The sequence below is a fragment of the Natator depressus genome, chromosome 3, assembly GCF_965152275.1.
Source record: "Natator depressus isolate rNatDep1 chromosome 3, rNatDep2.hap1, whole genome shotgun sequence".
NCBI lineage: Eukaryota > Metazoa > Chordata > Testudines > Cheloniidae > Natator > Natator depressus.
This window is the reverse complement of record NC_134236.1, coordinates 158,944,401-158,957,576: the sequence shown is the minus strand read 5'-3', so window position 1 is coordinate 158,957,576 and position 13,176 is coordinate 158,944,401.

Sequence of the window (13,176 nt, the reverse complement as noted above, 5' to 3'; positions counted from 1 at the left end):
ACTGACGATGGAGAAATGGCTATCGCACTGTGGAAACTTGCAACACTGGATTGCTGCTGGTCAGTGGGAAATTATTTTGGAGTTGGAAATCCACCTCAGGGGTCATTGTCATGCAAGTGTGCAGGGCCATTAATTGCCTCCTGCTATGCAGGACTATGATTCTGGACACAGTGGATGAATTTGCAGCAATGGGGGGTTCCTGAACTGCAGGGGAGTGATAGATGACAGCATATCCCTATTTTGGCACCAGACCACCTTGCCACAGAGTACATCAACAGAAAGGGCTATTTTTTGATGGTTTTGCAAACACTGGTGGATCACTGGGGATGAGTCACCAACATCAGTGTTTTCTGGTCAGGGAACTTGCCTTGATGCTCACATCTTTAAGAACATAGGACTGTTCAGAAAGCTACAAGCAGGGACTTTCTTTCCCAACCAGCAGATTACCATTAGTAAGAGGAAATCATTAGTACCTTCAGATAGTGTAGTGCAGCTGCTGTATGCAAAAATTCCTCCATGTCAATGTTCCCCCTAATTTTTTTACATCCATGTGTGGAATGAATTTTATGTGCCCCAATATAGAGGTGATGTGTGGCAGGGGTGGGGCTGAGGGGTTTAGAATGTGGGAGGGGGCTCAGGGCTGGGACAGATGGTTGGGGTGTGTGTGTGGGGGGGTGAGAGCTCTGGGGAGGGGCCGGGGAGGAGGGGTTTGGGGTGCAGGCTATCCCGGGGCTGCGGCAGGTAGAGAGGACTCCCCCAGTCCCGCAGCAGCCCGGGGCCAGGAGAAAGCACTTCTCCCTGCTGAGACAGCTCTGGGGCTGGGGCTAGGGAAGAGGCGCCTCTCCCCACCTGTGTCGCCCTTGATAGCCTGCTGCACAGCTACGCAGCTTAGAGGGAACTTAGCTCCATGCCCACTTCCATGTGTTGGTTATACACACTTGTTGTATCAGTTCTTAAACTTAGAGTGTATGTAATTACTGACAGGCCTTGTCCGTTACTATGTGTATGTACAGCACTTAGTACAGTGGGGCCCTGATTGGGATTTTTTTTTCTCCAATCTCATCCAGTGTCTCCTGGGAGGTGTTGAACACTCTCAGATGCCATTGCAGTCAGTGGGAGTTAAGGGCACTCAACATCATAAAGAATTGGGCCTCCGTATTATACTTCATGCTAGTGCAATATTAGTGTAAGCCATTTGGGGATGTTAGCTGCTCATCAAACCTACTTTATTTTTAATGGGAAATTCCAAACCGGTGAGTGACTCAAGGAGGAATTCTGAGGCCTATATGTTTATGGAATATGGTCTTGCTAAGACCCAGCCAAGCCAGCCCCTAGGGTGGCAGAGTCATATATGTAAAAGGGGTTAAAATGCACTGGAGGAAAAATGCACCATTGCCACTTGCTGTAACTTTTAGGTTGAAGGGGAGGATTCATCAAATCCAAACTCTGATACGAGGTTCTGCAAATAAAAGCAATCAAACTCCCTGAACAGATTGTAGTCCGCGGTAGTGCCAGTTAAATCTGCTGTGGAGAGTGGACATTTGTCGAGGAGCTGGATGACTGCACTAATGAAGGCTTCAGGCCTGGCATGTCTCTTCTCTGAATGGCCCAAGGGGCATTAACCTATCCAGGTCAAATGAGGGGAAATAGCATTGTTATGATGTGGTTTGTGTTGCTTAATGTAAACACACAAAGGTTTCTGACAGAGACTGGCCCAGCCCTCCAGACTCAAACATCTCTGGCACATAGGGTGACCAGATAGCAAGTATAAAAAATCAGGACGGGGTGGAGGGTAATAGGTGCCTAGGTAAGAAAAAGCCCCCAAAATCAGGACTGTCCCTATAAAATCGGGACAGCTGGTCACCCTACTTGCACAGAGTGCCGGAAATCTACCCACCTTTCATTCTAGAGTTGGCTTCTTCCTTCATTTAGTGACTAATTGATCAATTAGTCATTTCATTGAGCTTGGAAAGAGCCCTTCATCCAGAGTGCAAAGTACTCACGACAAGGCTGGAGTAGATCTGCCAATCCATTTCCAAAGGGCATCCCGAGATTTTTCCAAAGGGGAACCTGTCATTTCTTCAAATTCACTTTTAAGTCACTGATGTGCATTTACCCCCCTAGCTTGGCTACTTCCCCAGAATTACATCAGTTATTTCTGGCAATGCTGTCTCCCTTCCTGGAAATATGCTGTTACCAGATTTGACCGTTACTTTGGGATGCGCTCATCTATTAGGGTTACTCTTGGCGGGTGTGTGTGTGTGTGTGTCTGTAATTCTATCAATGTACTGCTTGTGTCACTTGTGTTCTCATATGGAGCTTTATTTCTCCCTTCTGCAAGTTCCCTCCCAATGGAGCTATCCTGCAGGACCTAGGTTCCCATGGGCTGGGTTCTTCCAGCCACATACACACACACACACACAGCGTCTGAGAGGACCGGGCTAATCAGCACTCCCAAGCTGACCCCTTAGATGTCCCTGGACTCAGCAGGCGGGGTCGAACAGCACCTCCAAGCTGTCACCCTCATATGCCATGGGCACCGCACCGGAATAGAGTACGCCTGAGCAGTGGCAGGGGAGCCCCGGGCCCTTAAAGCGCCACCCGAGCCCCACTGCCAGAGCTCTGGTGGTGCCTTAAAGGGCCCTGGGCTCCCCGCAGCGGCTGGAGCCCCAGGCCCTTTAAATCCCTGCCGGAGCCCTGCCGCCCCTACCTGTAGCAGCGGCAGGGCTCTGGCGGCGCTTTAAAGGGCCCAGGGCCCCCCGCAGTGGTGATTTAAAGGGCCCGGTGCTCCTGCCACTGCGGGGAGCCCCAGGCCCTTTAAATCACCTCTGGAGCTCCGGCACCATGGGACGGGATAACTGGTTGGGGGAAACTGGAGGAGTGTATGAAGGTATGAGAGAGGAGTGAGGGTTGCTTTCCACCCTGGGGATGGGTGTGCAGCCACTCAATCACATTGACATTGGCACTGATCTCTGGGTGCCTGGATGGAGCACTAGGTCATTCCCTTGTTCTAGTCTCTGCGCTCTCTCTTCAGCAGAAGCCATGCAACCATTTGTACCCTGCAGCACTTGTGCCCTTCCTACTGTCCCTCCTCCTCCCGCCCCTCAGAGAGTTAGAAATTAAAGTTGCAGTAAGCACTCCCACAGTAAGCAGTAAGCAGTAAGTGGGGATGGTCAAATCTGACCCTGGGGAGGGCTAAATCTGTAATGGGCTGAACCAAAATCTTGTGTCTAAACTCCCCTGCACTTCATGGAGTGGGCCATCTCTGATATGATTCGTGTGTCTCTGTTTCCCCTCTGACCCTCTTCTTGGGTAGTAAGCTCTTTGGGGCCTGCAGTATCTGTTACTATGTGTCTGTGCACTGCCTAGTACAAAGGGGGGGCCTGATCTTGGCTGGAGTTTCTGAGCACTACCACAATAAGCTATTTTAAATTATTTGTAAACAGGGCTTTTCCCTCATGCCAATGCCCTATGCTGTGTTACAGATTTCAGTGGCAAAGTCTTGCTGTATCTACTAATGAACATGGGACGCCAGACCTGGGTGAGAGCTAGAGCACTGTCCAGGTTCCATTTCGGCTTTTTCTTCAGGACCCACTAGCCATATTCCCACTCTGTTTCCTTCCACTAACATCTCTGTACCCAATCTTCCTCTGCCTTTCCACTCTGGGTTCTTATAGAGACATCTCGTGGATCAGTGTATGTACTACAGGGCATTCACATTGCAAACTGACACTTATTGTTAACTTGAGACCAAGGAAAATATGCCAATCAAGGATCTTCCGTTTTGTTTGTTTGTTTGTTTTTTGGGGGTGTGGGGGGGTGGGAACTTCATTACATTTGAGAAAATATATGGCAGAAGATTCTACTTTGACTCATTAGAACACATTGTGATTTTAACTCTTGTACTCAGATACCATGTGATGGGTGCATTACAAACGAGACCGATCACATTTACATCACTGAAGAGCACAGCAATATTTCTAATTCCCGCTCCCCCCACATTTTCTTCCTGTCTCTTCCATAAGAAACTCAGTAACAAAACAAAATATATCTTCTCCCTATAGCCGTGGGTTTTGTACTTAATTATCATATGCCCCTCAGCGTCAGGGTCATAGTCTCTTCTTCCCAGCCTTCAGCTCACTAACCCACACAATGGCCTCCTCTGTCCCATTTTATTGTGCATACAGTCCTCCTATGGATACCAGTGGAAAGACTGCAGGCTACACAGCGAAATCCAAGAAGCACGCTGGAGATGAGACGCTTATCCCTGATTTTGTCTTGCTTTAGAAAGTTTAAAAAGAAAATCTCTTTGATTCTGGCCCTCAGATCTCAAATCTAGAAATGGCTCCAAGTGCTTTTTTCCCCTTTTTATTCTTTTTAGGATTTTTTTTTATTCACGTACCCACTGTCACTGGCCAGTTGAAACAGCTTGACGGCTGCCATGTTTAAGGAAAAGAAAGTGATATTCTGTTCCACAATTGCTATTCCCTAGTAAATCCAAATGTTTGTTCTTTCTAGTTAAGAACTCTTGAGAGTATACAGCATTCCTAAGGAGGAAAAAGCAGATCAAATCAACCTGAATTACATTTGTACATATGCTACAGATAAAAGGGCATGCAAGTTGTCTCTGCTAACACATAGATAACTTCTAGAGCACTGCTTCTTCATGCAAATAATGTTGTTGTCTCTTCTTGTTTGTGTTTCCTTTGGGCTCTGGTTCAAGTATTTCAAGATGGGATAGTGAATCCTTTCAAATGCATCTTGCTGGCAACACACACTATGAAATAATTAGCTCTGATTCTCAGAAATTGAGTCCTGCGATTTTTGAATAGGTCCTTTGAGGGGATTCCCAATGGAGCAAAACTATCATCTGCTTCATTAATGGGAGAAAGGGCTTGGATGTATTTTCTTTCTTTCCTATCCCTTGCTTTTGATTTCACTTGGGGCTCGTCTTTAAAATGATTGCAGTGGAATGATAAAGTGATCAGATATACCATTGAGCACCCTTTAATAACGGGATACAGTTCTGCCTTGGCTGTAGGACTGACTTCTGGAGTTACTTGTCTCTATATCTGGGGTTACAAGCTTGATGCATCCCAGATTTGGGCTGTGTTAAAGATACTCACGTTTTTCTTCATCCTTTTGCATGGTTCTTAAGTGCTGCAGTAAAACAAACCAGCAGTGGTAAAAGGCTATAAAGTCATATCCTAATATCGTACATGTTTGCTTGCTCAATTAAATACTTGAAAATATTTGTTCTTCCTCCCTGGTCTAGAGTGAGGCAGCTGCCTAGATGATTGTCTAGAGCTTCAGATGTATTGAAATGTTGAGGATCCAAAATATAACTGGCCTTGCATAGCTTTAAAATTTAGAAACCGGGGGGGATCATGTTGTACAAAGTTTCAATCTCAACCAGACTTTTCCTGGTATAAGCGGTAGTTGGGGTCTTGGAGTTCAGTTATTCATTGATTTCAAGGCCAGAAGGGACCATTGTGGTCATTAAGTCTGATCTTCTGTATAGTACAGGCCATAGAACTTCCCCAGAATAATTCCTAGAGCAGAGCTTTTAGAATAACAGCCAGTCTTGATTTAAAAATCAAGCCTGTTATTAAATATTTGTTCCCATGAAACTACTTATAGATTGTATTTGAGTCCTAACTTAACCTTCTTTTTATGAAGATAATTAGATTGATCTCTTTGAGTCTATCGCTACAAGGCATGTTTTCTAATCCTTCAGTCATTCTCACAGCTCTTCTATGAACTCGCTCCAATTTATCAACATCCTTCTTGAATTGTGGACACCAGAACTGGACACACTATTCCAGCAGCGATCACACCAGTGCCTAATACAGATGTAAAATAACCCCTCTATTTCTACTTCAGATTCCCCTTTGTGATCCTTGGATACATAAAAACCTTTATGGCCACAGCATCCCACTAAGAGCTCATGTTCAGCTGATTGTCCAGCATGCCCCCAAATCTTTTTCAGAGTCACTACTTCCCAGTGTAGAGTCCCCCATCCTGTAAGTATGGCCTGCGTTCATTGTTCCTAAATGTAAACATTTACATTTAGCTTTATTAAATGCATATTGTTTGCCTGTGCCCAGTTTACCAAGCAATCCAAATCCCGCTGTGTCAGTGACCCTTTCTTTTCATTATTGACCACTCCCCCCAATTTTTGTGATCTGCAAACTTTATGAGTAATTTTGTTTTCTTCCAGGTCATTGATAAAAATGTTAAACAGTGTGTAGAGCCAAGTACTGATCCCTGTGCGACTCCATTCGAAAAATACCTGTTCCATGGGTCCCTGTTTACAATTAGATTTGGAGATCTATCATTTGATGCTGGAGAATGCCATCTTCCCCATAATACCCAACCGTAGCACTCCACTTACTGTTAGAATTGTGGAAAGATGTCAGTCATCAAGCCCTAAGGTACAGATTTTCTGAGTACAGTACTGCTCAAAGAAATACTGTTTCATCAAATTCTTCAATTACATCACAGCAAGAAGTTACGCTACCACCAAAACTGAAAAGTTATAAAATGGAAGTAGCAAGACTTGCAATTACTTTTTTTAAAATGTGCATTCTTAAACTGTAGCATGTTAACACAGCCACTCTTTTCAGCATTCCAATTGGCTATGGGAATTCCTCGCCCTGGGTACTTCTTTCTGGAGACCTATAATGAGATAAGTGCATTCAACACTATATTAAGACCATCCCAACCCCCCAAACAAAGAGCAACAGATGTGTAGAAATCATCTGTTTACCTACCTCCTGTGAAAAAATAGATATGAGCCCATTGCAAAGTTAGGTTTGTGAAACAAATAAGTTTATACAGGCATTTGTCTGTACAGCTGAGTAACTCAAGATTTAAAATTCACTTGAAGCCTGCATTCAACACCAAATATCTACAGAGATATTATGCAATTATAAGACCATCACAAAAAAAGCCACTACAAAATGTAATTGCCATAGTCTGGTATTGACTGTTGATGTTTATATACATATCCTGCTGGGTTGTCTATTACATTGAACAGACTTAAGAATTTGCTCACAGTGACAGCACTCTGTATTTGATACAGGAAAAATTGGTCATCTATTTGTTAACTTCTTATCAGCTGGCTACCCCAAATATGGCAGCAGCCATTCATCAGAGTCAGCCCAGTGCCACTTCAGAATTGGGATGGCAGGAGAATAGTTTTCTGATCACTTTGCCGTATGCTCCTTATCATGTGCCTGAGAGTGCAAAGAGTTTACAATGAAGTTCTTCTAGTTCAAAGTGATTTTCTCTACTAGTCTACATTGGAATGATTATGCACAGCTAGTCCTTTTATATTTGTCACAGTGCCAATTGTGTCCATGCTGTCAGCTTCTTAGAAATCCGTCTCGAAGCTTCTCTTCTATAGAAAACTAGAAGAGCCTCCATCTCAGAACTACCCCTTAGTTTACTATTTTATATATATGGGCTTGTCTAGACTATGAGAAGAGAGACTTTTAAAATGTGTTTGCTAATAAGTTTTAATACTTTAGCCTAGACGGGCAGCTTGTGTTTGACACGCGTTAGCTGGTCATGTTGTGGCACTGGCTCCCCCTTGGAGGGTTCACCTCCACCAGCAGACATGTTTTAAACTATAACTTGCCTTTCTATAATAGTGTGGGAAGACAAGTTAGCTAATGCCTTTTAACTAACATGTTTCAGAAATGCACTTTTATCCTAGTGTAGACAAGCCCTGTGAACACGTGTAGCCTTGCCTACGCATCCACGTACCAATTTAACAAAACCGCTTTAGAAACTAATTCCATTTCATAGTGTCCACACAAGTGGAATACGCTGATTTAACTAGTTTTTAAACCAAGTTAGTCACACTGGTACAACTTGTGTGTGTGGGCAAGGCTTGGAGCTCGTGCAGTTCTCCATCTCTGATAAATATGGGTCTATAATAATGTTTTAAAGTGTAATTATGGACCCAGATTGCAGCAAGGTGCTCAAGTACATGCCCATCTTCGTGCCCAATGAAGCCAAAGTCACGCATGTGCCGAGAGCATCTTGCTGAACTGAGGCCTCTGTCAGAAAAGTAATTCTAGAAAAAAGACCCTAGAGCAAGACACTCATGGTATCGTTGGCTTCCAGGTGAGGTTTGATCAAGTGAAAGCCTGACTTTCTAGCTTCCAGTCCCACAGGTTTCTTCCCTAGTGCCAAAGTTCAGCTCTCAGAACTTAACTGGAATGTTGTGGACTGTGAAAGCTTGAACAGAGCTCCTTGTTCTCCCATAGCTACCGGGCTGACAGCCGTTAATTCTAGTTTGTGTTAGCAAAGTGAGTTAGAAACTAATTATATGGTGACTATTTGGCCCTGTTCAAACATCAACAATATAGATTCCCTTCCCTGAAGATCTTCCAGCCTAAAAGAATCTGAACTGATTATCCACTTGGTGTCTAGCTACATGCCACAGATCCACAGGGAGCAGATATGCTGAGTTCACAAGTGCCATTTTTAGATAGCATATGGTCAGAAAATATCCTTACTTTTTAATTACATTTAGAAAAGACTTCTCCCACAGCAAGAGCACTTCCTAGCTTACCTCCACCCTTCTCGGAAATCTTGGTAAGAACTCAGGACCCATAATGTGTGGTGGGATTTTTCAATTATAATACTCCCCTTGCCATGTAAAGATCCAGTAGGTGTCCTTTTCTCAGGGGGCAAAAAACATGCATGGTCAGCAGCAGCAGAGTCGTTTCCATGTGCGGTGTTCATGGCTACTATGTTCTCCTATATGAGCAAAAAAATGGCAATTCCCCAGGTATACCCAGGAAATGCTTGGTCTTCCCCAGTCCTCTCCCCACATTAGCATGCTCTTGTGTATTTCTGATGGTTGAAGTATCAGCCAGAATAATATATTCCATGCTGCTGGCTAAGCAAAAGATTGGGTATCGGCGTGCCAATAAAGAAAGAGTCAAATTACAGTCCCGAGTAGGGCCAGAGCCAGGCGATGACTTTAAGCTCCATCAAGGCTGGTGTATGGGTCCAAGAAATACTCACCTACATCACAAAAGCTTGGAGATATAGCTAGCATTCAGCTGGGTTATTTAAGCATTTCTTACCTCTGTATAGCTAGGTGCCATACAAGATTTATAAAAGCCAGTGGGACCTATCCAGGGATACACTGTTAGAAAATTTTAAACCACTCAGGTCTGCAAAACTGAGGAGGGTGGGGGGAAATCTCTTGAACAGCCCTATCTGTGGTATTTCAATACTTCTGCTTCCAGCTCTGCTAAATCTAGAAGCTCAAAGGTCCAGAAATGGTAAAATACTAGGGTGAGTGGAAGGTGGGTAACTGAAGTCTCTCAAACATCACACAGAGTTTTTGGTGAGGGGTACAAATCTAATTCTTTCCCCCCTCCACACACACACATTTGGTTCCTCCATCCAGAGACCCATCTGGCTAGTTTAGCCTTATTTCCAAAACTCTGTTCAGCTTCACTGTTGTCTCTACTTATTTATGTCACAGACTGCTTTGGATAGTTTGTTCTCTGTTCAGCAACCTTTGTGTAAAGAAATCCTGACTGCAGCTTTGTGTATCAGTCCCTTATTCAACCCCCAGTCATTACCTCTTATCTTAAAATTCAAGGGCTAGCTCAGGTGAAGTATTGACGGTGATCAGTTCCCTAGATCTTGCAGTCTGCTTTAAGATATGTATTTATCAATGTACCTGGGTTGCCAGCTGTCCCATTTCCTCTGCCTCCAAGATCCTCTCCATTTTGGAATAGTGGTCAAGCTTGCAGAACCCAAAAGGGTCCTAGGGAACTACAATAATGTTTCGTTGTCAAATCACAATGGGATGATGGCAAGTTTGTCCTGGAGGTAGAGACTGTTTTGTTTCTGTATCTAACTGCAAAGGGTTTGAGCTGTGTGCAGAGACAGCGTGAACAAGTTAGGAGGGGGAAGTCATCACAGACCAATGAAATACAAGTTGATCAGAAAGCCAGGCCCAGGGGCTCAGGTTTGGGACATCATCTTTCTCTAAAAATGCATTTCATCGTTGCTGTAGACTTGTGGTGAGGATTAGCTTGGTTAGATTTTTTTCAAGGTGCTTTACAAACATGAAGGTGCTATACAGATCCTAGAGTATGTAACAAGCTGGATGGGGGGGGTGTGGTATGTGCCGTACTGCCTGACAGGTAGAACTGGATGTGCTCGGCTTTGTGCCATAGCACTGATGCTGCAAATGAGCAGCTGCCTTAGCTCCAGTGGCAGGGGTCTGTGCTTTCGGACCAGAGTGATTTGAATCCTAGCCCTGCCATGGTATTTTGGTGACCACAGTCTGTGGTATAATGACAGCTGTGAAGTTCCTAAGTAGCCAGGAATTTGTTACACTTTTATTATTCATCTTGAGCCTTGGAATAACTCTGCAGCACGTCCACCAACACAAACTCTTCTGGTACTATTTCTTCAACCCTCATTTTCCCACTTTTTATCACCGAACAGTGCCTGGTCCCTTAGGTAAGAATAACACTGGCACCCTCTGCTGCTCATAGATAACATAACAGGATATTTTGGCAATACAGTATTGAAAGCTGCTTCTGTTTATACAGCATTGGAGAGGAGGAAAACATTTTTTCCTGGACATTGTGGGGGAAGCAAAGGGATATTGAGCAAATGTGAGATGCGACTTCCTTCAGCAGAGGTGGAAGAAGCAACGTTTGTCTAACGGAAGTTGCAATGGTTTAACTAAATCAATTGGCATTGAACTAGTACAACTTCTCCTGCTGATGCTCTTCTGTTTAAACATGGCTTATATCCATTTTAACTTGTGCCTAGAGTGTCAACCACAGACAGAGTTGCAGTTGTAGGTATACAGCACCATTAGTTATGTCGGTCCAACTCTGTGTGTAGATCAAGGTCTAGTGATGACCCAGGCTAACTAGCTCAGCCATCTTATAGTGACAGACCTGCCTTATTGTGATAGAGTCAAGGAGTTCACTCTATGTAGCTTAGCAAAGAGGAGGTTAAGTACCTACATGGAGTACTAATAGGCTCTTTAGTCTAGCAGAGAAAGGTATAACAATCTAATAGCTGGAAGTTGAAGCAAGACAAATTTAGACTGGAAATAAGGTGTAAACTTTTAACAGTAAGGGTGACTAACCATCAGAACAACTTACCAAGGGTTATGGTAGATTTTTCTATCACTGGAAATTTTGAAATCCAGATTGGATGTTTCTATAAAAGCTCTAGGAATTATTTTAGGGAAGTTCTGTGGCCTGTGTTATACAGGAGATCAGACTATATCAGTGGTTCTCAGCTTCTCCATACTACTGGACCCCTTTCAGGAGTCTAATTTGTCTTGCATACCCCCCAAGTTTCACCTCACTTAAAAACTACTTGCTTACAAAATCAGACATAAAAATAAAAAAAAGTCACAGCATGCTATTACTGAAACATTGCTTACTTTCTGATTTTCCCATATAATTATAAAATAAATCAGTTGGAATATAAATAATGTACTTATATTTCAGTGTAAAGTATATAGAGCAGTATAAACAAATCATTGTTTGTATGAAATTATAGTTTGTACTGACTTCGCTAGTGATTTCTATGTAGCCTGTTGTAAATCTAGGCAAATATCTAGATGAGTTGATGTACACCCTGGAAGACCTCTGCATACCCCTAGTTGCGAACCACTGGACTAGATCACAATTGTCCCTTCTGGCCTTGGAATCTATTAATCAGGGAATTTTGGATGAAAGCCCAATGGAAGAGAAGAGAAGATAGGAAGATAGTCTGTCCATTTTACACTTGATCAAGAGAATGGGCTGAGCTGCAGCGTTAGGCTCAAGATGTGAATGATCCCAAACGTTTAGAATGGAGGGTATTCTTTTGATTCAGGCCTATGGTGGTTGGTTGGTTGTTGGTATTGCAGTAGTGCCCAGAGATCAGGGCCCCATTGTCCTAAGTGCTGTACAAACAGTGAAAGACACCTGCCCCAAAGACCTTACTCTTACTCTTTTAAAAGTTGCTTCTTTATAGCTGATCCAAGCTCCAAGTCCCCCTGAATTCTGTGCTGAGCCTCTATCAGAGTTTGGCTCTTTATATGTTTTTGGTTAGGGTCAGGTCTCTTTCATATGGTCCCTGGTTTTTCTTTAATCTCTTCCCTTCCCCCGTCCACCACCAGCTGCCCTATAAGAAGCTATCTACTCCCAGAGACTCAGTGGGATAAGGGATTCTTCACTTGCTGTCCTAAAACACTGGTGTAGTATTGCTAAGTGCTGTTAAGCAACTGCCATATTGCACCAGAGATGACTGCATTTTAGTGGTGGGTGAATCAAAATGAAAAGTTCCTACCCAACCTAAGTTCCCTCTAAGCTGCGTGACCACCCAGCTGCCGCCAGGGAGAGGCGCTTCTCCCCCAGCCCCGAGCTGCTGAGGCCAGAGAAGACTGGGGGGAGTCCTCTCTCCCCACCATAGCCCCTGGGCAGCCTGCACCCCAAACCCCTCATTCCCAGCCCCACCCCAGAGTCTGTACCCCCCACACCTGAACCCTCTGCCCCAGCCCTGAGCCCCCTCCTGCACCGTGAACCCCGCATCCCTGGCCCCACCCCAGAGCCTGCACCTCCAGCCAGAGCCATCACACCCACACCCAAATCCTCTGCCCCAGCCCTGAGCCCCCTCCCACACTCCGAACCCTTCAGCCCCATCCCCACCACATGAATTTTGTTACGTGCACCAATATGAAGGTGTTGTGTCACACATCACCTCCATATTGGTGCACATAACAAAATTCATTCCCCACATGGATGTAAAAAGTTAGAGGGAACACTGTGTCCAACTGTAAGGTATTAATAATATATATGTCATTTGCTTCTTGTTTGGCCCTCAAATCATGCTCTCGATATGATTCAGGGCTTTGTGGTAAATGACCCTAAAGTGAATAACCTGCCACCCAGTATTTCTTGGGCAAAACAAACTCTCGGCCTTATGCCACAGGTTGTTTAATAAAATGGGAAGGCAGCGCCTATTAAGTCTGAACTAGTGAGGAGGAAGGAGTCGTCGTTTTTTCCCCTCTCTTGGTGCAACAAGTCTTTGTGGCTATCGAATGCAGTGAAGGGAAAAAGTGGGCATGGATTAATAGAGAAACACTGTGTGCAGTGTGATTTACTCCACAACAGTTCTGAGGGC